This window comes from Leptonychotes weddellii, chromosome 5 (genome assembly GCF_054177405.1).
Source record: "Leptonychotes weddellii isolate Sample4059 chromosome 5, ASM5417740v2, whole genome shotgun sequence".
Classification (NCBI taxonomy): Eukaryota; Metazoa; Chordata; class Mammalia; order Carnivora; family Phocidae; genus Leptonychotes; species Leptonychotes weddellii.
The window spans coordinates 91,201,442-91,226,096 of NC_138373.1; the positions used below are offsets into that span (position 1 = coordinate 91,201,442).

The 24,655-nt window shown below is 37.5% G+C and overlaps 1 long non-coding RNA gene across 2 annotated transcripts in view; it reads left to right on the plus strand.

Moving 5' to 3' along the window:
* The window catches only part of LOC115939891 (uncharacterized), a 168,544-nt gene that overhangs the window by 10,418 nt on the left and 133,471 nt on the right, over positions 1–24,655 (plus strand). The window lies entirely within an intron of this gene.

Genomic DNA, 24,655 nt, shown 5'->3' on the forward strand with positions numbered 1-24,655 from the left:
GACCGTGGTAGGGGATGCCACACAGCAATGAATATGGATGGGCAGCCTCTAAGAGCTGAGGGCAGCCTCTGGCTGACAGGCAGCAAACAAAACAAAACACACACACACAAAAACAAAAACCGAACTGAAGCCCTCAGTCCTATCACCTCAAGGAACTGAATTCTGCCAATAACATGAGTGAGCTTGGAAGTGGATCTTTCCCCATTTGAACCCAGGGGAGACTGCAGCCCCAGCTAACACCTTGATTGAAGCCTTGTGAGACCCTAAGCAGAGGACCTGGTTTGGACTTAGAGATAGGGATGCCTGGGTGGCTCAGATGCCTTCGGCTCAGGTCATGATCCCAGGGTCCTGGGATTGAGTCCCGCATTGGGCTCCTTGCTCAGCTGGGAGCCTGCTTCTCCCTCTCCTGCTGTTCCCCCTGCTTGTGCGCTTGCTCTTTCTCTCTCTTTCTGACAAATAAATAAATAAAATCTTAAAAAAAAAGAAAAGAAACTTAGAGATAGTAAATGTCTGTTGGTTTAAGTCACTAAGTTTGTAGTAATATTGTTACACAGCAATAGTAAACTAATAAATGTATGGATATTCATACCTTTTTTCCTGATTTTTAAAATTTATAAATAAAAAACATTATAAGTAACCTAAGACTGATGAATCACAGACCTGTACCTCTGAAACAAATAATACATTATATGTTAAAAAAAAAAGACAGTAGGAAGGGAAAAATGAAGGGGGGAAAATCGGACGGGGAGACGAACCATGAGACACTATGGACTCTGAGAAACAAACTGAGGGTCCTAGAGGGGAGGGGGGTGGGAGGATGGGTTAGCCTGGTGATGGGTATTAAAGAGGGCACGTTCTGCGTGGAGCACTGGGTGTTATACACAAACAATGAATCATGGAACACTACATCAAAAACTAATGATGTAATGTGTGGTGACTAACATGACATAATAAAATAAAATTAAAAAAAAAACATTATAAGTAATCTAAAGAGCCTCACATCTCTTCAAGACAAATTTTGCCACCAGAAGCATTTGGGCAGCAAATACAGGAAAAGACTGTTGGTTTTCAGTCTTTTGGGCTTCCAAATTAAGATAAGGAATTGTAGACTTGTATCATATAACCTTATAAGGTTGCTGGGGGATGGAAAAAAATACTATGTGTTAAGGGGTTTGGAATAGGATTTAGCATATAGGAAGTACTCCATAACTATTGGCCATAATTATGATTAGAATCAGAGCTCCTGGGGCAGGTCAGCCTCTCTGCTGCTATTCTTTGCAAGTTACTTCTCAGTTTCCCTATCTCTAACAGGAAGGCCTCTCAGAGGACCCCAGAGTTGGGGGAATAACTCCTGTTTATTGAGTCCCTATTCTGGGGAGACTTGGGCTGGGTGCTCAGTGAGCTGTAATGTGAACTGCTTCTGAGTGAAAGGCGTATGGTCTACTTGTGGCCTTACTGCTGAAGAGGTGCACAACCCTAGGGAAGTGGCTTCTTGCTGAGTCTTAATTTCTTGATCTGTCAGATGGGGCTGGCTGATCCCTCCCACCTCATTATGTGAGAGGAGAGGTATGACAAGTGTACCCATTCTAGACTGAAGGATTATTTTCGTTTTTAATGTCATTTGAGGGGAAGAACATATGCAAGGATCTGCCTGATCTTTCCTTATATACACGAAGAAAATGCTCCCAACCCTAATACTAAATAAACCCCACCTCCACCCCGCACAGAAAACAGAGGAGTGGCTCCTTGTCTTTTGCTTGGTCTTCTGTGCAGTTGGAGTGAGGACTGCAGGTTTCCACCTGCCCCACCACCATACCCACCCTCTGCATCTCTTATTTCTTATGCAATAATGACCTGTGTCATTACTCATTACCCAGCTCCCTCACTAGACTATAGGTTCATGAGGGCAGCCCAGTGCCCTGCATGCACCTCAATAAACATGGAATCAACGAAAACAGGAAGAGGAGTAAAGAGATTATTACTAGGTAAACAGGAGGGTGAGACACTTCAACCAGCACACTTACTGATGAAAGCCCCAGGGATGGTCAGAGTAGTCAAATTTGGATATATTTTGAAGGTTGAACCAATAGACTTGCTGAAGGATTGGAAGTGAGGGAAAGAGAGAAATCAAGGCATTGTTCATTCATTCATGTTTAACTAATAATTATTGGCTATTGACTAGATACTAGGTACTATTTAAGATGCTTTAGGTACAGCAGCAAATAAGAGAAGGTCCCTGATGTTTTTATGTTCTAATTGATGGAGACAAGCAATAAACAAACCAGATATTACACAGAATGTTAAGTACTAAGAAGAAAATAAAAGAGGGCAATGTAACAGGTTATGAGGTAGAATATATTTGGCTGAAAACCCAACTCAAAATGGCTTTAGCATTAAGATTTTTATCTCATTGGAAAAGTCAGAGTAGGATTGTTCCATGATTGGTTACTCGGTGACTCAATGGCATCATGACTCCAGCTTAGCATTTCTGTGATTCTCAAGTTTTCTTCTCATGCTTGTAAGATGACCCTACAGTTCTAAGCAATATATCCTCCCACTAAGGTATAGGCAGGGAAAATCTATTTTTTTTCTCACATCTCTCTCTTTTTGAAATCTAAATTTAATTAGCCAACATATGGCAGATTTAGTGTTCAATAATTTATCAGTTGTATATAACACTCAGTGCTCGTCATATCACGTGCCTTCCTTAATGCCCATCACCCAGTTACCCCATCCTCCCACCCACCTCCCCTACAGCAAATTTCAGTTGGTTTCCTATAGTTAAGAGTCTCTCATGTTTTTTTCCCTCTCCGATGACTTCCCATTCAGTTTTCCCTCTCTTCCCCTATGATCCTCTGTGCTATTTCTTATATTCCACATATGAGTGAAACCCTATGATAATTGTCTTTTTCTGAGTTATTTTGCTCAGCATAATACCCTCCAGTTCCATCCATGTCCATGTAAATAGTAAGTATTCATCCTTTCTAATGGCTGACTAATACTCCATTGTATATATATATACCACGTCTTCTTTATCCATTCATCTTTCGATGGACATCGCGACTCTTTCCACAGTTTGGCTATTATGGACATTGCTGCTATGAGCATTGGGGTGCAGGTGCCCCTTCGGATCACTACATTTATATCTTTGGGGTACATACCTAGTAGTGCAATTGCTGGGTCATAGGGTAGCTCTATTTTTAACTTCTTTTTTTTTTTTTTTTAAGATTTTATTTATTTATTTGACAGAGAGAGAGTGAGAGCACAGTCCGGGAGACAGAGAGAGAGGGAGAAGCAGGCTCTCTGCTGAGCAGGGAGCCCAATGCGGGGCTCGAAGCCAGGACCCTGGCATCATGACCTGAGCCGAAGGCAGACGCTTAACCAACTGAGCCACTCAGGCACCCCTATTTTTAACTTCTTGAGGAACCTCCATACCATTTTCCACAGTGGCTGCACCAGCTTGCATTCCCACCAACAGTGTAAGAGGGTTCCCCTTTCTTCATATCCTTGCCAACATGTGTTGTTTCCTGACTTGTTAATTTTAGCCATTCTGACCATGTGAGGTGGTATCTCATTGTGGTTTTGATTTGTATTTCCCTGATGCCAAGTGATGTGGAGCATTTTTTCATGTGTCTGTTGGCCATTTGTATGTCTTCTTTGGAGAAATGTCTGTTCATGTCTTCTGCCCATTTCTAGACTGGATTATTTGTTTTTTGGGTGTTGAGTATGATAAGTTCTTTATAGATCTTGGATACTAGTTCTTTTTTTTTTTTTGGATACTAGTTCTTTATCTGATATGTCATTTGCAAACATCTTCTCACATTTTGTAGGTTGCCTTTTAGTTTTGTTGACTGTTTCCTTTGTTGTGCAGAAGGATTTTATCTTGATGAAGCCCCAATAGTTCATTTTTGCTTTTGTTTCCCTTGCCTTTGGAGATGTGTCTAGCAAGAAGTTGCTATGGCCAAGGTCACAGAGTTGCTGCCTGTGTTCTCCTCTAGGATTTTGATGGATTTCTATCTCAGATTTAGGTCTTTCATCCGTTTTCAGTTTATCTTTGTGTTGGTGTAAGAAAATAGTTCAGTTTCATTCTTCTACATGTGGCTGTCCAGTTTTCCCAGCACCATTTATTAAAGGGACAGTCCCTTTTCCCATTGGATACTTTCCTGTTTTGTTGAAGGTTAGTTGACCATAGAGTTGAGGGTCCATTTCCGGGCTCTCTATTCTGTTCCATTGATCTATGTGTCTGTTTTTGTGCCAGTACCATACTGTCTTGATGATTATAGCTTTGTAATAGAGCTTGAAATCTGGCATTGTGATGCCCCCAGCTTTGGTTTTCTTTTTCAAAATTCCTCTGGCTACTCAGGGTCTTTTCTGGTTCCATACAAATTTTAGGATTATTTGTTCCAGCTCTGTGAAAAATGTCAATGGTATTTTGATAGGGATTGCATAGAATGTGTAGATTGCTCTGGGTAGCATAGACATTTGAAAAATATTTATTTTTCCAATCCATGGGCATGGAATGTTTTTCCATTTCTTTGTGTCTTCCTCAATTTCTTTCATAAGTGTTCTGTAGTTTTTAGAGTACAGATCCTTTACCTCCTTGGTTAGGTTTATTCCTAGGTATCTTAAGGTTTTTGGTGCAATTGTAAATGGGATTGATTCCTTAATTTCTCTTTCTTATGTCTCATTGTTAGTGTATAGAAATGCAACAGATTTCTGTGCATTGATTTTATATCCTGCCACTTTGCTGAATTGCTGTATGAGTTCTAGCAATTTTGAGGTGGAGTCTTTTGGGTTTTCCACATAAAGTATCATGTCATTTGCAAAGAGTGAGAGTTTGACTTCTTCTTTGCTGATTCAGATGCCTTTTATTTCTTTTTGTTGTCTGATTGCTGAGGCTAGGACTTCTAGTACTATGTTGAACAACAGTGATGAGAGTGGGCATGTGTCAAGTTCCTGACCTTAGAGGAAATGCTCTCAGTTTTTCCCCATTGAGAATGATATTCACTATGGGCTTTTCGTATATGGCTTTTATGATATTGAGGTATGTTCATCAGGGATATTGGTCTGTAATTCTCCTTTATCAATGGGGTCTTTGTCTGGTTTTGGGATCAAGGTAATGCTGGCCCCATAGAAGGGGTTGGGAGTTTTCCTTCCATTTCTATTTTTTGAAACAGCTTCAGAAGGATAGGTATTAATTCTTCTTTAAATGTTTGGTAGAATTCCCCTGGGAAGCCATCTGGCCCTGGACTCTTCTTTGTTGGGAGATTTTTGATTACTGCTTCAGTTACCTTGCTGGTTATGGGTCTGTTCAGGTTTTTCTGTTTCTTCTTGTTTCAGTTTTGGTAGTTTATAAATTTCCAGGAATACATCCATTTCTTCCGAGTGCCTAATCTGTTGGCATATAGTTGCTCATAATATGTTCTTATAACTGTTTGTATTTCTTCAATGTTAGTTGTGATCTCTCCTCTTTCATTTATGATTTTATTAATTTGGGTCCTTTCTCTTTTCTTTTTGGTAAGTCTGGCCAGGGGTTTATCAATCTTATTAATTCTTCTAGTTTCATTGATCTGTTCTACTGTTGTTCTGGTTTCTATTTCATTGATTTCTGCTCTAATCTTTATTATTATTTCTCTTCTCCTGCCAGGTTTAGGCTTTAGTTGCTCTTCTTTCTCCAGCTCCATTAGATGTAAGGTTAGCTTGTGTATTTGAGACTTTTCTAATTTTTTGAAGAAGACTTGGATTGCTCTGTATTTCCCTCTTAGGACTGCCTTTGCTGCATCCCAAAGGTTTTGAACAGCTGTGTTTTCATTTTCATTTGTTTCCATGAATTTTTTAAATTCTTCTTTAATTTCCTTGTTGACCCATTCATTCTTTAGTAGGATGCTCTTTAACCTCCAAGTGTTTGAGTTCCTTCCAAATTTCCTCTTGTGATTGAGTTCAAGTTTCAAAACATTGTGGTCTGAATATATGCAGGAAATGGTCCCAATCTTTTGGTATCAGTTGAGACGTGATTTGTAACCTAGTATGTGATCTATTCTGGAGAATGTTTCATGTGCACTCGAGAAGAATATATATTCTGTTGCTTTAAGATGGAATGCTCTGAATATATTTGTAAAGTCCATGTGGTCCAGTGTGTCATTCAAAGCCCTTATTTCCTTGTTGATCTTCTGCTTAGATGATCTGTCCATTGCCATGAGTGTGGTGTTAAAGTCCCCAACTATTATTGTATTATTATCAATGTGTTTCTTTAATTTTGTTATTAATTGGTTTATATAATTGGCTGCTCCTGAGTTAGGAGCATAAATATTTATAATTGTTAGATCTTCTTGTTGGATAGACCCCTTAATTATGATATAATGTCCCTCTTCATCCCTTACTACAGTCTTTCGTTTAAAATCTAATTTGTCTGATATGAGGATTGCTATTCCAGCTTTCTTTTGAGGTCCATTAGCATGATAAATGGTTCTCCACCCCATCACTTTCAATCTGGCGGTGTCTTTGGGTCTAAAATGAGTCTCTTGTAGAGAGCATATGCATGGGTCTTGCTTTCTTTCTTTTTAAAGATTTTATTCTTTTATTTGATATATGGTGAGAGCACAGGCAGGGGGATCGAAAATAAAAATGGCCATACCCTGATCTCCAGCCCCAGGGCTGAAAGATCATGGCCCCTGCCTTCAGTAAATCCACAGCAGTCTTCACTTTTGTGAGTGCCAAACTCTGTAGACTCCTGCAGTTCACACCCACACTGATCCTCCTGGGGGAAGGCAGAGGGTCACAGTGCTTCTGTCCTTTGCAGGGCCCCCACATGGAGAGCCATCACCTGGTCATGCACACTCCCATGCCACCCCTCTGGGGAGAAGGTGGAGGGTCACCGCTTTTTTGTCCTTTGCAGGGCCCCTGCATGGAGAGCTGTCTCCCAGTCATGCCAGGGTTTGCGGTTTATGGCAAATGGAGTTGATAGCCCCCTCCTGGGCTTGCTGACCCTAACTCATTTCCCCACCCCAATGCTTGGGAACTCTGCAGGCTCAGGCACTCCTGTTCTGTGACCTTGCGGATCCTGAGACCGCACTGTCCCACCTAGGATTCTGCCCCCCTTCACCACCTGAGCACCTTTCAGGCAGGGACATGTCTCACTGGAGCAGATTTCTAAAGGTTCTGATTTTGCTCTCCAGGGCTATATCACTTTCCATTAGCCGACTTACAGAGGCTCCCTCCCCCTGCCGTTTATCTTCCAAAATACTCCCTCAGGTTCACTTCTCCACACTTCCTACCTTGCAAAAAGTGGTTGCGTTTCTATTTGTATAATTCTAGCAATTCTTTTCTTATATCTGAGGTTGAATTCATAGGTGTTCAGAATCATTTGATAGTTATCTAGCTAAATTCAAGGGATCAGATGAAATGAGGCCCCCTACTCTTCTACCATCTTGCCTCCCTCCAGCCTCACATCTCTCTTTCAAGATCACAGAAATCTCCTAGAAGAACCCTCCGCTATACCCTTAGTATTATAGCACATACCATTGCTAAAGCACCCTTGCCAAGGGAAACGAGACATCATCTTTGGCCTGGATTGTCATGATTTATCCCTTGGGGTTGGGCATGGGCCTGACCACCCTTGTAGCATGTAGGTACTGGATACCTGAACAAAATCATGATTCTGTTAAAGGGGTGAGGAGGAGAGAGGGAATGACCATAAGCAAGACACCGTCATCCACAGAGAGGCAGGGAATAATTAAAAAGGGGTAAGGTGACCTCCATAGAGATGGTAATGCCTGCTTGAGTCTTGTCAGGAAGTAGTTGTCAGTCTTAGGAAGTCTGGGGACTAGCCCTCCAGGTGTAAAGAAGAGCAAATGCACTTCTTATGAGTATGAGTACAGGGTTTCTTTTTGGGGTGATGAAAATGTTCTAAAATCGATTGTGGTGATGGTTGCACACCATCTGTGAATATACTAAAATCTATTAAATTATATACTTTAAGTGGGTGAATTATATGGCATATGAATGATATCTCAAAGATGTTATTTTTAAAAAAGAACAGTAAATGCAATGCCTTGAGACTAGACAAACTTAGTATGAATCACAAAAATGGTTTGAGTCACTGGGTCAGATTCAGTGGAGAATTCTTGTAGCCAACCTTAGTTATAGTTCATCCATTCACAAAGAGTATGAAACTCAATTTCAGAACTTTTAATAAAAGGTAGTGAAATACCCTGTATTTCAGGTGTGATATTCCCTGTTGGTGTTTCTTTCCCAGGAATGCAGTTTTCCTAGGCTTTAATCCACTCAGCACGTGTGTCCTCCAACAGACCTGCAGCCACTAGTAGGTGGAATCTTGTCTCATCTGAAGGGCTTCTTCTATGACTTACAGGGAGATGTTGCATTCTCCTTATGTATAACATCTGGTCTACTAATTAAGCTGATAATTTTCCTTTGGATACAGCTTTAACAATAGATATTACCCAACTTAGTTTCTGTCTTTCTCTTTTGTGGCTGACATTTGCTGTTTTGGGATTGGTTTGTTTGTTTGTTTTAGTTTTACCACAATTACAAGAAAGCATTTAAAAAAATCATTTTAAAATTATTGAACTATAATTGACATACAATGTTATATTAGTTTCAGGTGTAAAACATACTGATTCAACAATTGTATATATTACACGAAAGCATTTTTATCAGAGCTAGTGCTATGCACCTTGCAGCTGGACCTTTCTAACACTCTGCAGAGGTGCAAATGAGCATTTGTCATGAACTGGCACATGTCCAAAGCTGTACAAGGGAGATAGCTCAAGTCCATCTCATATACATAATTGAGGAACAAAAAGAAGGCCAATGTGCTGGAGTTTAGAGAAGGAGATAGGACAAAGAGATAGACAGGGACTAGATCATATAGGGCCTTGATGATCATGAGAGATTAGATTTTACAGCTAAATGTAATTGGGAGCCACTGGAAGTCTTTAAACAAGGACATGACAAAATATAGGTATTTTAAACAGATTAATTTGGAGCCATAAATTTGGGGGAAATAACTGCTACACAAATAACTAAAGAAGACTAGTATCTAGAATATAAAATGTATGCCTACAGATCAATATGATAAAGACAAAAAACACAATTGGAAAATCAGCAAAATACTTGAGGCAGCAGTTCCCCAAAGAGGAAATCCAGATGGTCAATAAACGTGTGAAAAATATTCAAGCTCATTAATCAACCAGGAAAATATATGCTAAAACCACAATAAAATACCCATATAAGCCACTAGATAGGTAAAAGTAGGAAAAAATTCTGATATTACCAAATAACTTTGACAATAGTAATGCAAACTCATCCTCTTGTGGTCAGTATTAAATTGATATAACCATTTTGGAAAATAGAAGGTATACATCTTTTTTATTTTATTTTATTTTTTTATTATTTGTCTGTTGGGGGGGAGGGGTATAGGGGGAGGGGAGCAGAGGGAGAGGAGAGAGAGAGAATCTCAGGCAGGCTCCACACTGAGTGTGGATCCTAATGTGGGGCTCCATTTCACGACTGCGAGATCATGACCTGAGCCAAAACCAAGAGTCAGATGCTTAACTGACTAAGCCACCCAGGCGCCCCCATGTTTATTAAGACAATCCAATATCTATATTCATATATATCTATATATCTCACATATATATATATATATATATCTTAGAGTCTTGCATGTTAGTATCAGGAGACATGTATTAGAATGTTCACTGTAGCACTAGTAATAACTGAAAATATCCCAAAGTCCATAAATCATATAATCTAATGGTACTAATTATGTCTGTTATATTATGAAATTTTATACAGAGCTCCAGCTCTATCCATCAGCATCAGCTCATGAACATAATATTGAGCAAAAAGAAGCAAGTCAAAAAAGAATACATATAATGGGATTCCATTTATATAATTTCAAATTGATAAAATGAAACTATTATTTAGGCATGTATACACATGTGGTAAAATGGAAGTAAGGCAAGAGAATGATTTAAAAAAAAGATTGTGTTTATCTCAATAGGAAGGGAGGAGATGTGAGCAGGAGGCAGCCTTATGAGGTACTAAAAGTGTACACTTTTAGTGAAGTAGTGAAATGAAGAAGTGCTCCATCTTCATTTCTATGAAGCACAAAAGTTTTTAATTTTGATGAAGCTCAGTTTATCTATTTTTTTTCCTTTGTTGCTTGTGCTTTTGGTGTTATACTTAAAAAGTCCTTCTTGGGTCACCTGGGTGGTTCAGTCGGTTAAGTGTTCCACTCTTGATTTTGGCTCAGGTCATGATCTCACAGTCCTAAGATTGAGCCCCACATCAGTCTCTGCTCAGTGGGGAGTCTGCTTGGGATTCTCTCTCCTTCTGTCCCTCCCCTGCTCGTGCACGCTCTCTCTCTCAGTAAATAAATAAATAAAATCTTAAAAAAAAAAAAAAGAAATCCTTCCCAAATCTACAGACACAAGTATTTACGCCTATGTTTTCTTCAAAGAGTTTTATAGTTTGGTTCTTATATTCAGATCTTTAGTCCATTCTGAGTTAATTTTTTGTATATAGTGTGAGATAGAGGGTCCAACATCATTCTTTTGCAGATAATGTTCCATTTCTAAACCTGTGTGTGATACATTGATATTTACTATATAATATATTGTATATACTCTTCCATATGTGAAATATATTTCATAGATTATAAATACAATTGGAAATAATTGCTGGGAACTGTGTGGAGTGCCCTGTCTGTGGAGAATATGTTATAGTGAAATGAAAGACAAATCAGGAACACCAGTTGGAATGTCTTACGGGGTTTTTGGCTGAAGTAACAGGATAGATGGTGGTGCCATTAACTGGGACAGCAATGAATGCAGAAGGAAAAAGGTTTTGGGGGGGAGAAACAAAATTATCTGAAGGATATGTTAAATTTGAGGAGCTTTTCAACATCTACGTGGAGAAGTCAAAAAGGCATTCTGATATATGAATCTGGGGTTTAGTGTGGAAAGTGGGTCTACAGGTATACACTTGTGAGTCTATGGCATACAGCTGTCGTAAAGCTATGGAACTAGTTGAGATTACACAGGGAGACAGTGTAGACACAGGAGGGAAGAGCATCAAGGACTTGTGTAGAGTGTTAATAATTAGAAGGTAGGCAGAGGAAGCAGTGGGTCCTCCCAAGGAGACTGAGAAGGAGCAGCCAGTGAGGAAGGAAGGGAACAGAAGAGTACAGTTTCAGGAAATCTTAGAGAAGAAAGTGTTTCAAAGGGAAAGGAATTGTCAGATACTGCTCAGAGATCAACTATGATTTAGACAGAGAACTAATTATTAGATTTGGCAAAGTAAAGATGGTCAGCAAATTTTATAAGAGATATTTTGTGGAGGAAGCAGGCAAAAACCTGATTGGCTTTACACAGCACACTGGGGAGTTGAACACTCAGTGACCACCATTCAGTTCGATCACTTTCTTCTTTTTTACAGTTTCTTTAAAAAAATACCAGGAGGCATATCGTCATTGGCCACCAATTCTTCCTTATAAAGCAGAGCGTGTATTCCTTATTATGTGTAGCTAGCCAGTATCAGAAATGAACCCATTATACCTTTTCAGTCCATGTTATGGCTCACAAAATAGTGATTATCTAAAAAAAGAAAAAAAAAAAAAAAGTTCTCCTGAAGCCCTGGATTTTAATAATGAGCAGGACAAAAAGTCCTCTAGCACTTCTCCTTATGCCACATATATGCAAGAACTGATTCATTTTCTAGACATTAGCGATTAGTGTCTTCATGCAACTCTAAATAAAATATTTGCTAGCATGAGCACAGAACAGTAATTCCTCTTTCACATTAAATGCCATTGACATTATGCAATGTCAAATAAGTTGACAATGGAATTTTGCCAGTAGTTTGTTTTGCTTTTTCTGAGCGTATTTTCAACAACTTTCCAGCTAGTTTTTACAAACCTTTTGACAACATTGAGAACTACCCCATTTAGTATACAAGGAACACAACTCTGAATAAAATATTGATAGTTTTGGTCTCTTTCTGACTTTAGCAAAAATAATTATTTAATCTGTACTATATTGTTCTGTTTTAGTAATGAAAAATTTAATTGGTTTACTGGAGGTTACAGTGTTATGTTAGAAATTGAAATCAAAGCATCATTAATTTCTTGCCAAAACTTGACAAAGTTTCTTAGAAGATAGCACAGTGTGAAAAAAATAACTGCATTGCTAATTTTCAGATATTCACCATCACACTTCATATATTTTTTACTTGTTTCTGTGAAATTATCACATTTACCTCTTATCTAAAAACAGGGGTCCTCTTCATTGTTTATATTTATGACATTCTGAATTTTAATATTTACATTACTATTTTCATCATTATATTTTTGCTGTAGTGCTTCCAAAATTCTTAATAACATTTCTTCAAACATTGGAGATATAAGGCCACACAATAGTAACAACACAAAAATTAAAGTGTTGTGGAAATGTTTTAAATCGAGATGAACTGTACCCGATAATTAAATATTAGTGGAGACAAATTGCCAAGCATGGTTCTTATAGTTCATGTGATATTTTCAAAAATGATGTTATCACAGAGAATGTAGCAGGACTTATTATTTGAAGACAGTAGTGTAAAGTTAGCATTTTTCCTTTTGGAGGCTAAATCACCCAAAAGTAAAGAGTAGAATAAGAAAAAGTATGAGACAAACCCTTAAATTACAAAATAAGCGGATGGGAGTGAGAGTATTGGAGGATGTTAAGATTGCAGATTTTAGAAAGATCTCATTAGATTTAGGGTTTCAGATTGGCTTGGGGTCAGGGTTATGGTTAAGTAGCAAAATATACTGCTTAAAAGTTAAGGACATAGCTTAAATCTCTTGTATAGAGCCTAAATATCTCATTTCAAAGGCAGGAATGCAATTCACAGGTTGGTTGCAGGAGCTTCCCTGGATCAACATGGTTCCAAGAAGCAGAGAAAGTATAGCAACGGATGTATCACATATTGGAGCTGTAGTTGCAGAAAACAGTCTGCATCTGTGACAGCAGAGGAGAAGAGAGACTTTGCATTGTGAACATCCCTGCAGTGGCCTATCTCCATTGCCTGGGGAAAAGTCAAACTCCCACACAAAATACTAGGTCCTAAGCAAGATTCCTGTTGGCTTGGAAAACAGTGTAGATAGCCAGAGTAACAGGAAGCTGCCTGGCTTCAGGAAGCCAGGAAGAGCAGCGCTGGCCTGAGGAAATATTCCTATAGCAACACAATTGTTGTGGGTACCACTGCTTGGAATGGCAGCTGTCTGGACAAGCGGTACCTGGGACACTCTAAGCCAAAGCCCCAAAGAGGACTGAAGCGGTCTTGGTTACTGATAGAAATAGAAACAAATATAGTTTGGAGGAGATCTCTCCAAATTTGGTCCAGAGGACTCTTGACAGATTTATGATTAGGCAATGAACTCAGAAACAAGATTGCCAAACACACAAGAAGGCAATAACCATGAGTGAGAGTCAGCAGAAACAAAGAACAGATTTAGATTCCCTACAAATTTCAAGGATTGGAATTATAATTATATACATACAACGTAAAACAGCTATGTGTGAACTGTTTAAATAAACATGCAATTTAAAAAGTGATCATTCAATTAGAAACATCCAGGAATTTTCAGAAACATTTTGGGAACAATCCAAAAGAAACCAGAAATAAAAAATACAGTTGTTGGCAGCAAAAACAAACAAACAACTGTGAAGGGTTTAACTAGATTAGATAACTCAAGTGAGAATTCGCAAACCAGAAGATATATCTGAAGAACTGATCCAGAATGTAGTAAAGAGAAACAAGAAAATGGAAAATGTGAAAAAAGAAAAAGCTTAAAAGATATGGAAGATGGAATGACAAGATCTAACAGAGTTCCACATAGAAAGAATAATGAGAAAGGAGGAGAGGCAATATATATAGAGATAATGGCTGTGAATTTTTCAGAACTGATGAAAAAGCATAAATCTATAGGTCTTAAAAGCAAAGAAGAAAAAAATACTAAAAATATAATTCAAGAAAAAAATCATAGAAATAAAGAGACTTGAGTCTGAAAACAATATAAAAAGGCAAATATTACTCTACAAAATAGTCCCACATGGTCAACACCAATATATGTCTTCATAAAATTACTAGATTTCAAAAATTAACATTCTTTGAAAGTTAAAATAAATCACTTATAATGAGAAAAATAGGCTGACTTTATATTTTTCCACAATTATTTTTTCCTAGAAGACATTGTAGATAGAGCAATACAGTCAAGGAAAGATGTATGACCCAGGGATTGTATATCCAGTTGAACTGTTGTGTAAGTAAAAAGGCAAAGAGTTCTGAAAACACAAGATCCTAGGGATAATGTTTCTATTAACTCATTTGAAGATTCTGCCAGTGGACAAATTTTATCAAACAATAGATGACTAGAAAGCATAAGGTAGATAGCATTAAGGGCTGTTGACAAATAGGATTAAAACAAAAACAAGGGGCACCTGGGTTAATCGTCTGCCTTCAGCTCAGGTCGTGATCCCAGGGTCCTGGGATCGAGCCCCACATCGGGGTGCCTTCTCGTCGGGAAGCCTGCTTCTCCCTCTCCCACTCCCCCTGCTTCTGTTCCCTCTCTCACTATGTCTCTGTCAAATAAATAAATAAAATTTTAAAAAAACAAAACAAAAAACAAAAACAAATATGGACATTATTTTTACTAAACAGAAAGCTAATCATTAAGAAAGATAATATAATTAATTAAAATTGGAAAGTTGTGGAGAGAAAGGAGAGGTAGAAGGATGAAGCAAGCTACTAATTTATTGCTTAAAATAGGGCATTTATAATCTAAAGAAAGAAAGGATTAGACATTAGACAAAAATACAAATAGTTATAATCATCAGAAGAATTGTGCATATAACCAAGCAAAATCCCACACAGGAAATCATTTTTTAACCTTAAAAGCATGAATCATAGCAATATAATATGACATAACCATGACTAAACATATCTTTCATATCAATAATTGTAAATAATTGTAATAATTATAAACGAGTTAAACTCAGGGGGAAAAGTCAGATTGGATACAAAACAAAAATAATTCTACACTGTAAAGAAAGAGAAACTTAAAACTAGGAGAAGAAAAAGCATTAAATAAGAAAGGGCACTTCATAGGCAAAAGGGTGCAATTCATAGACATAAGAGTTAGGGATATCTACATACAAATAACATAGCATCAGGATAAGCATAGTCCTTAAGCAAAAGTTAAGGTCTATACAGAGAAGTAGACAGAAGCACATTAGTGGCAGGATACTTCAATTCACCCCTCCAGTCCATGACAGATAAAGCATATAAAGAAACAAATAAGGATATAATAGGCTTAAATAACATAATACAGTAGAGTTAATTGGTGTATGTCAAATTCTGTAATTCTGAAATCAGAAAATATGCCTCCTATTTATGTTCCTAATTAAGAAGGAAACCTCAATAAGTTCCAAAAAGAAAAAAAAACCAAACAAACCCAGTACAGATAACTTTCTCTAGTAGCAATACAATAAGACTAGAAGGCAACAAAAGCCCCCCTTGGAAATACAATATCTTGGGCTAAACAGCTCTTGGGCCCAAGGGAAAAATGGAATTGCAGCTATTTAGATAAAACAATAATAAAAACAGTACATATCGGAACCTATGTCATATTGCTAAAGCAGTGTTCAGCACAAACATATTTTAAATACATTTGTAATATGTCACAATTTGCTTAAAATAGCTAGGGATTGTACTAGGGGATTCCAAAAACCTAGTACATACGTAAATATCCTATTTAGTAAGCAAAAATCACTAGCAACAAAATTAAAATCCAAAAATCAACAAAGTTCTAGAAATCAAAGTATCTTTCAAACTGTTATGGTGTCAAAACAAAAATGTGAGTCTGGACATTACCAAGGCAAGTGTTTATTAAGGGCGACTACTGCAATAGAGAGATACTCAAAACCTAAGCAGAAACATCTCTGAGAAGAAGTGGGCAAGCAAAACTTTTATATGCAGAGACCATGGGACAGGTGCCAGAGGAAAGAGGAAGGGGTATACTAAAACTGCAAGGAGGGGGTGGGTCTTGAACTTAACGAACTGTATCGAATACTGTAAAAGCGGGAAGATCAAGGCAGGAAATTTTAGTTGGTGGTTAGGCACATGGGTGGAGTTTGGGTCTGAGATGGAGCAAAGAAAGTTACAGCACAGAAAGTTTGCATAAAGTTCAGGGTCTAGCCGTTCCTTAGCAAACTAAAGTTATGTCAAGCATTAAGTTTGACCAGTTTTGTAATTGGCTATCAGTGCCTGCTTAAATGATTTTGTTTTTTAAGTGGATATAAATTGCATATATTTCAGGTCATGCTGACAGAAACATATCCTAGAATATAGCTTTTATAAATACTCCAAACTAGGTCTTATTCACAGGTGAATAAATTACAAAGCAGCTAGAAAATTTCACCATATTAACTAGTAAGAAAGAATGAAAACAAATGAAGTAAGCATCCAAATGAAATTAAACAAAGATCAGCAAAATAAATCTAAGAAAACAGAGAATAAAAAGATATAAATAGAAACTACTTAATTATAAAATAAAAAATGGTGGAATGAAGTAACCCAAGAGCTGGTTGCTTGAAAAAAAAAAAAGATAAACTGTTCAGTGAGTTAATTAAAAAAAAGCACAAATCTACTTGATGCAATAATTTGGAAATTCTAGATAAAATGGATTTGTTTTTAAGAAGCTATAATATACCAAAACTGATCTCAAAAGAAACTGAAAGTCTAAACAAATCAATTACTGTAAAAGAAAGTATAAAGAGCTTTCCCACACAATCAAAGCACTTTTATAAGTTGTTATGCTGCAACTTTAAGGAACAGATAATTCCAAAATTTAAGCTATTCTAGCACATACAGAAAGAAAGAAACCTCCCAAATTCTTTATATGAAGCAAGAATAATTTTGATACTAAATCTGACAAAGATGATAGGGAAAAGAAATGTCCATTAATTTCACTTATAAATATTGATGAAATAATACTAAATAAAGTATTAGGAAAAGGAAACCTGCAATATCTTAAAAGAATAACATGACAAAATGGGATTTATTTCAGGAATATTAGGCATATATTTTATGAATAGATATAAAGAAGATCAACTCTACAGACTTTGAAACAGAATTTGATAAAAATTTAAAAGCTACTTTTGAGTCAAAGATGTTTATAAAAGAATAAGAATAGAATACACTACCTTAACATAAATCTGTTTTAACCGCCAAGCCAGCTTATGTTCAATAGGAAAATATTAGAAGCACTCCCATTAACAAACGGTTAAAAAAATGATGACTATTTCCACTAATATTTTCCTACCTAATGCAATTATCTTTTTTTTTTTTTAAGGATTTTATTTATTTGACACAGAGAGTGAGAGAAAGAGAGCACAAGCAGGGGGAGTGGCAGGCAGGCAGAGGGAGAGGGAGAAGCAGGCTCTCTGCTAAGCAAGGAGCCCGATGTGGGACTGGATCCCAGAACCCTGGGATCCCAGGACCCAGATCCCAGGACCTGAGCCAAAGGCAGCTGCTTAACCAACTGAGCCACCCAGGCTCCCCGCTAATGCAATTATCTTTATAATTTGGGGAAAAATTAGAAGTTAAAAAATATTGGAAATAAATATGCTTGCTCCCATCACTTCTATTCAATGTTGTACTAGAGGTTCTAGCCAAGGCAATTAGGCAAGAAAATGAAATTAAAGGCATCTAGATTAAAAAAGAAGAAGTAAAACTATTTCTTTATGCAGATGACATAATTTTATATATAGAAAATCCTGAAGATTCCACAAATCCATTAGGGCTAATAAATGAGTTCAGCAATGTTGCAGAGACATAGATCAATATACAAAAATAGTTGTATTTCTATATATTAGTAATAACAATCCAAAACTGAAGAAGACAATTCCATTTACAGTAGTATTAAAAAGAATAAAGTACTTAAAATAAATTTAACAAAAGAAGTGAATGACTCATAGTGAAAAAACAAAACACCATTGAAAGAAATTACAGAAGACTGGAATTGAAATGATACCCATGTTTATAGATTGGAATAGCTAATATTGTTAAGATGACAATACTCCCCCAAATTAATCTGCCAATTCAATACAATTCCTGTCAAAATTCCAGTTGCCTTTTTGCAGAAATGGAAAAGCTGGTCCTCAAGTTCACAGAGAATTGCAAGAGGCCCTAAGGGCTAAAACAATCTTAAAAATAAAGCACAATATTCCAGTTACAAAATAAATAAGATACAGTGATATAATATACTTCATAGGGAATATAGCCAATAATACTGTTACTATTTTCTATGGTTACGGACTTATTGTGGTAACTATTTTGTAATGTATATAAATATCAAATTATTATGTTGTACACCTGAAACTAATACAATATTGTATGTCAATTATTCTTTAATAAAGACTTTCAGATGCATAACAATAACAAAAAAAGTTTAAAGTTAGAACACACAATTCCCCATTTCGAAGTTACTTTAGAGCTATAGTATTCAAGACTATGTGGTACTGGCATAAGGATAGACATATAGGTGAGTGGAATGAACTGAGAGTCCAGAAAAAAACCCATATACTTATGGTAAAATGATTTTCAATAAGGCTCTCAAGACAATTTAGTGGGAGGAAGTAATAGTCTCTAATGAACAGTTCTGGGGCAATTGGAATTTACAAACAAATTTAAAACCCAAGTATCATATGCTGTATACAAAAATTAACTGAAAATGGATCAACACCTAGATACAGGAGCTAAATCTTATAAGAAAACATAGATAAAAACCTCTATGGCCTTGCATTAGACAGTGGTTTCTTAGACATGGCACCAAAAGCATAAGCAATGAAAGAAAAAAATAGATACATTGGACTTCACGAAAATTAAAAAATTTTGTGCTTCAAGGACATTACCCAGAAAGTGAAAAGACAACCAAAGAATGGGATAAAGTATTCGCAAGTGTATAGAAGAGTATATAGCCTAAATTACATGTATAAAAAGATCAGAGGTGTGTGTATGTGTTTGTATGTGTGTGTTTTCTTATATATTGTAAAATATCTCTGGAAGAATACATAACAAACTGATCACTAGTGGCTAGGGGATGTGGTTGGAAGGAGAATGTTTACTGTTTATCCTTTGACCTTTTTCAATTTTTTTTTCATTTTTTAATTTTTTAAGTAATTGCCCCACCCAACATTGGGCACAAACTCCCAACCCCAAGAACAAGAGTTGCATGCTCTACCGATTGAGCCAGCTAGGCACCCCAACATTTTTCAACTTTGAATCACGAAAATCATATCTATTTTTAAAATAATAAACTAAAAATATAAGAGGATTTCTGTAAAAGAAGTAATTAATCTTAACTTCACATTTATGAACTGTGTGTGGACAAAATTACTTCTTTGCTTTCTCCCCTGAAATGGCCAAACTTTTTTGACCACTCTTTGAGCAGTATTGCCCTAGAACTTTAAACATTATGATCCCAAAGAGTCTACCACAGTTGGGCTCAATATCTGTATCTCTATTACCTTAGGACTAGGTATTATATTCTCATACCAGAAATTAAAATTTAGAGAAATTTAGTTCATAGTTAAATTCAATAAGTACTTGTTGAAAACCTATTATGTAACATAATTTGTTATGGAGAGATGAATGTATCATGGCTACCATTTTCATGAAGCCCACAACCATGCTAAAATACCAAACTATAATTAACCATATAAAATATGTTTCAAATACACCAGCAACACTGTGGCAACCGGTTAAAATAGGCTTATTGTAACACCTCTGTGCCTAAGTTTACATCTGAAAAGATATACTTAAAATTGTTATTAGCAATTACCCCTGGTGGGTGGGATTGGTAGGAAAGAGGTGGAGGACTTGTACTTCTTTAAATACTTAAAAAATGAAGATGGTAGAATCGTGAGTGACTTTATTTAGTTTTAGGGTTTTTGTTTTTCAAATATAGGAACAAATTTAAACAACCACATAAAGTTATTTCTTCGCATAATCAAGACAAATTCTATTTCTCTCTTTCCCAACTCCTTCACTTAACAGTTAGTATGAAAACCTGGCACTTTGTGTTTTCTTTGACCCTTGTTAAATTAAGAAGAATGTACAGTATACTAAAGGATAAGATCATCACCCAAAATGTGAAACCTAGAAACTGAATTTATTGCTTACTTAGGTAAGGGAAAGCTATGCTCATCAGACACAGTCTCACTGAGCGGTGCAAATAGAGGTTTTAAGGGAAGTATTGTTTTGGGACGTATTGGTTACCAAGGCAGGAGTAGTTGAAAATCAGCCTTAGAAACACAGGTTATAAAAGCCTGTATCCTGTTTCTGAGGTGTGTTTACTGGAGTAAACTGTCACTGATCAGTTAAATAGCTTCAAAACCAGCTTTGGTCTTTGTTACCATGGTTATAAAAGTATCAGTCTTTTCCTAGGTTCCTGGGGATTTTTTTTTTTTAATTCTTAAAAAATAAGTTATGTCTCTTTTTGCCTGCCCTTGCTTTGAAAACTAGAGGGGTCTTGCACTGAAAGGAAACAATTTCCTTAGACTAATCATAATTTGTTATTAAAAGGTCTTAATAGAGCTTATTCATTTTCTATTGCCGCAGTAACAGATTACTGCAAATTTAGTGGTTTAAACAACACGAATTTATTATTTTATAGTTCGGTAGGTTAGAAGTCTGACACAGGCCTCACTAGGCTAAAATTAAGGTGTTGGAAGGGCTGCATTCCTTCTGGAGGCTCTGGAGAAGAATCTGTTTCTTCTTCCAGCTTATAGGGGTTGCCCACATTCCTTGCCTCACGGCCTCCCTCCTCCTTCAAAGCCAGCAACAGAGCATTCCTCTGACTTGGCTTCTGTTGTCACATCTTTCTCCGATCCTTCTTTCTGCCTCCCTCTTTCCCTTATAAGGACTTTTATGATCACGTTGGGTCCAGCTGGATAATCCAGGAGACTCCGAAGATCTGGTGATAGAAGGTCCAAGACTGGTATGGTAGCTCCACAACACCATCACCTGACCCCTTCTGTCTTGCCGTATACATAGTTTGCAATGACTGTAAGTCTCAAGCATCATGCATGTGTTCCAGGCAAGAAGAATGAAATGGAAGAGACAGTACCAGAAAAATGCAGTTTACGTCTCATTTGCCAGAACTGAGTCATGGGGGCCACCTCTACCTGCAAGGCAATCTGAGAAGCACGTTAGCTTTCTTGCATCTCTAAAAAGGGAAGGAGAATGGAAATCAGTGTCGGAATGAGGGTTAGCTGTGCTAACCTCCTGAATGACTGCAACAACTAAGTGAACTTAACAAAGAACTTTGTCCAGTTACTGAAGAGCAGGTACCAGCTGCTAGAATTTTAGTGGACTACTTGCTGCACGTGTTGTAGGATCCCTGGTGACACTCTCCTCCACTCCGGAGGGCTCAGGCACAAGAGATGAAGTTGAACCTGGGGCAGACAGCTTCATATTAGGGCAGCCCCCCCTTTCTATTCCCTACCTGAGTGTAATCCCATGCTTCTTGTACAGTCTCTTTGGGAGTAAATGCCAAGTCGCATGCCTCCCAGTGCAGCTGCAACACATTAGTCAGAGATTTCACAATGAATGCTTCTGGAAACTAGGTGCAATCTGACCTGTTAACATTCCACATTTATCTTACTTCGCTACATTCTGGAGAGCAGGGTGGCAAGAAGGCAAATCTAAGGTCGTATCCCCGGGGTCCCTGGGTCTCATGTATGAGTTCATGCCAGCTGAAAACCCTCTTCTTGCAGGAACCGGGTACCTAAAATATAGTGTCCCTTTCTTCCTCTTGAATTCGGAATCAGTTGAAAGAGATACAGAATCAGACAAATGAAGGTCAAACTGTCACCTTAATAAAGCTGACTGGAAGACATGGCCAAGTGGGCACTGCCTATACTTTTCCCAGACTTATCCAGTAGTTACTGGTACAGTTGAACAACACAGGCTTCCCAGTAGAATACAGGCCCGTGAGAGGAAAACTGACACACTCTCTGCAAAACACAGGTCTAGAAATGGTAGGGGAAGGGCTGAGCTGTTTATTCTCCCCAACTCACGTGTCCAACGAGGCTCTCCTGTTCCCCTGGGGAGGAGGAAATGAAGGGTGGAGAGAGGTTGTGATTCTCAGCTTTCCAGGAAGTTTGAGGTCACCCAGGTTACAAATGAGCACCAGGTTAGAGAACCATTTTGGTCTCCCTTAAGTTATTGCATATGGAAACACAAGGGGTGGAGATGACTGTTCTTCCCTATAGCTAGGAAAGTTCATTTTGTGTTTGTGTGTGTGTTGTTTTTCTTTTTAATTAAACTTTATTTTGAGATAATGATAGATACATACACAATTATAAAAAATAATACAGAGGGATCTCACACTGCCTTTATCTGGCTTTCTCCAGTGGTAACATTTTGCAAAACTATAGTACAGTATCACAACCAGCACTGATACACTCAAGGTACAGATTATTTCCATCAACACAAGGATCCTTCAGGTTGCCCTTTTATACCCACACTCATTCTTGCCCCCCACACTCCAGAAAGGTTCATTTTAATGTGCTCTGCTCTTTTTGTAAATGGCAGATTTCCTCTGATCTGTTTTCCTTCCTTTTAATACAAAGCAAATAGAGACACTTGCTTTCAATTTCTTTTTATCAGTAGGACTATCGTTAGGCAACAAAAACTTAACGCCTCTAGGCTTGTGTTAACACTCTTTCTGTTTGAGAGAATTACCTGGAATCATAAAACAGTTCTTTGGGGAAAGGTGTGTGGGTAGAAAAATAAGTTCATTCATAAAATATTCTTCAGACATTCTTCACTTAGTTTGTAAATACCATGATCAATATAGTTTTTGTTTTTCCTTTGTTCAACATAAAGCCAAAAAACCTCTGGAGCAGATTTTATTTTTTAGAAGGCTATGGCAATGAACTGTCTTCCTCCTGCTTAAGTTTTCAAGAACCAAATAATTAGTATGCTTCTGACTGCCTCAGAAACTCAAAGACACCTGAAACTTTATTCTTTCATGACCCTTCATGACATACCTCAGCATCTCAGAACATGTCTCTCACTTGGTTTACACAATAGAATTTCTGGCATCATCTCAGAAGACTCCCAGAAATGCCCACACCTCACCTGTTTTAGTACCCTGTCCCTCCAGTTCTCCCAGTTTTGAAGGCCCTTTCTAGCCTCACTTACATCCCAAGCTTGGAGGCCCATCCATTGTTATTTGCATCTTTCTCAACTCTCTCACATTCTTACTCTCCTGTTTCACCTGCACTGTCACCCCCCAACCAACAGTCTACCTTCTCCATTGCTATTAGGAAGGAACTTGGCAAAGAACATACAATATTGGGTTTTACATGGGACAAATACAGATTCAGATCTCAATTCTGCTCTTTTGTCTGCAGCGGACATTTATTAATTTTTGCTCACCATCATCCAACCCCTTTTCTTTTGACAACAGCACTACAATTCTGCTTTAGTGAATTACCTGCCCAACCCTCCAGGCTTGGAGGCAGCTCTCCTAACTAAGCATATGACCCTTACTAGGGCAGTTTCTCTCTCTCTTGAACTGGACTCTGGAATGGAGTGACCCAAAGACATTAAGTGATTTACATGGGCATCTCTCTGTTTCTACTGCTGAGACCTGGAAAAATGTTTTGTCCTTTACATACTGGTCATTAGCCTCTTCTTTGTTTTGATAGCTTGCACATATCCTCCCAATGAAATTCCTTTTATCTCCTATTATCCAGAGTGATTTTCTATTGTTTGCAACCACAAAACCCTAATGAACTAGCTGCGGAAGATAATATTAGTGACTTAAATTCTGGATAATCAAGAAAAATTACATTTACATATATGGATGTCATGAGCATTAAATGTGAAAACAAACTTAATGGTTCTGGCATATAATAGCCACAATAAATCCGTGACGTCTAAAAAAAAAAATCCATGACCTCTAAACTCAGGTGAACCTCCAACAGAGCTTGGCAATCTTTTTATTTGTTCTGGGCCATCTGCTTCTCCAAAATTCCCTCAGCAGATTTTACAAACATTTACAATTTTCTTCAAGCTGCCCTTTAACCTCACCCTCAAGCTCAACAGCTTGTCTTAAGCATAACAGGAGAATGTCAAGGAGACAGAGGTACCAGGTTTGCAGAACCTTGGAAGGTTTTATTGACCTTGTGATTCATGCCAGTGTCGTGATGTCTCAAACCTAGCTTGTGAGAATAAACTTCTGAAAAAACATATATAATCAAAACCTTCCCAAATTTACAACATTGATTACAACAATGGTAAGAGTCTCCTTACCATTACCTACATCCTATAAGTGTTTGTAATACTTGGAGTAATTCAGTGGTTCTTTTGCATATATGTACCAGTGTTATATGCAGAGTTAGACTGGGCAGATTGATGGAGTGAGGTTGTATTCTGCTCTGCTGCCAAAATTCTTCCTCCTAAGTTGACAATCTTGGACTTGAAGGTCATATCTAGTAGCTAGAGATGCTATTTGAAATTTTTTGTGCCTTCTTCCTAGTCAATCATCAGAACATCAAGATTACATGTGGCTACAAATAAT